This window comes from Numida meleagris, chromosome 1, assembly GCF_002078875.1.
Source record: "Numida meleagris isolate 19003 breed g44 Domestic line chromosome 1, NumMel1.0, whole genome shotgun sequence".
Classification (NCBI taxonomy): Eukaryota; Metazoa; Chordata; class Aves; order Galliformes; family Numididae; genus Numida; species Numida meleagris.
In genome coordinates, this window is record NC_034409.1 from 86,003,912 (window position 1) to 86,005,944 (window position 2,033).

Sequence of the window (2,033 nt, forward strand, 5' to 3'; positions counted from 1 at the left end):
TCAGCAAGTTCTTTTGGAATAACAGGAAAGTTTTCATATTAATATCAGAAATTGCATTAAATGGAAGAAATGAACAAAAAATTCCCATTTGTTTGAAATATTTTGCTTTTCCAAGGCTTGCTTTCCAGTTGCAGTAATCTTAGTTTGTATAGCAATGTTTTTTTTTTTTACACTTTACAGCATTAGGCTATCAATATAGGTTCTTCAAAAGCATGTAAACCATCTAGACCTTGAACATCTAGAAAGAGCATTACAGATCAGACATATGGCTTCGTAGTTCTCTCTTCTGTGCAGCATTGCCTGTGCTAGGTAAGTCACTGGATTCTTATTTTGTAGCTTATTTTGTCTTTCAGATCATTTAAGATCATCCTTATGAAATGTAAGGATATTTATTGAATGAAAAAATTAGCAAAAAATGCCAATAACTGTATGAATACTTCTGCAGAGGGTGTAAATTTCTCTTCTTTCTCAATTGCTCACCTTCTTTAAAATGCCAACTGTTCAATCAGTTATTAAATTAGAAAAAAATTGGACAAGATCACATTTTTATTGTACATGCATCTAAAAGCTGCATAGATGCTATCATTTGATTAACATGGTACATCAACCATAGACCTATTAACTTTTCCCATGTGAAGGTGACATTTACTCATATATTTACATCTTTAACTACTTCTGGCACTAATCACTTCTATCTTACTTCCTAGGCTTGGGTGTACCCTTTATCACCTCTCTGTACATCAACTGCTTATCTTTATCTTGTCACAGCAGCAGATAAGTCTGCTTAGTGTGAGACAAAAATAATCAAGACAAGAAAATATTAATGCCGAAAACTCAAAACAAGGAGTAACTTTTTTCTCCTCTAGAGTTACAGACTTGCATAGAATAGGAAAAAGCAAGAACAGCTGCTCACTAATTGAATACTTCTTCTGTAGGGATGGCAAATAGAGTTTGAGGATCTTTTTCAGCTAGTATGCTTGGAAACTATTTGATCTGGTTCGGGCTTCCCTCGGTTAATAAATATATTTATATACACTCCAAAAGAAACCATCAAGAAAAACCCACAAAAATAAAACTCCATTTTCTAAGGACAGAGTCAAAAGACGTGCCGTAAGTCCCAGCCCTTCCTTAAATCTTCTTGATAGATTAAATTGCCCTAAGCAAGAAGAGAAGACAAAGTGCGGAAAAACATTTTGTGGCAGTTACTGCCATGTGCTTCTCTGATTCATGCTGCAAACAACAGAAGAAAACTTTGCAGCTGGCAAAGGCATTACACAGAAGAATTATGTTGATATAGTTAAATATTTTACAGTTAAGATAGAAAAGAGAAGAAAGAGCCAATACATCAAACAAGCTAATGTAGTCAACTCAAGAATTACCTTAATCAAGTCTTGAAATGTTTGTTCTGAAGTAAACTATCTTCAAACAAAACTATTAAGGTTTTACTGTCAGAGGCACCTATTCATCATTTAATGAACACTTAAGAAATACAACCATTAAATTAAGAGTGTGTATTGCATTATGTATGCCATAATTTACAGATCAGGTCAACTAGTAATAATGTTAAAGCAATAAAAAACCTTCCACTTCAGCCTATCCAGTTGATGGTAGAACCTCAGTTTCATATTACCATGTTTCACAGGTTAACAAATAGCTGATCTGAATTCAAATATATCTTCATCTGTTTTCTGAAGATATTAGTACTGTCCCCCCTATTTCAGAGGAAACAATAACTCTGAGGAAAAGTGAAATTTAATACCATATTTCCTCCTAAAATAAAAACAGTAATAAGAAAAGTATAAGTTAATGCATCTGTCTGAACCCTTCTTTTCTTTTGGCTCAAAGCTTGCTTTCTGAGGTATGTTTTGTGATAAGACTCTAACTTACTTACCAAGGAGACAAATGGTGGGTGTCGCCGTGTGGCAATCAACATCAACCGTGTGAACATTCGAAAGCATTTCCTTCAGGGCTGTTTGCTCCAGGAAGAGAGTGCTCAGGAGTGTTTACTGGCGGAAGATCTGGCCTGTGACCAA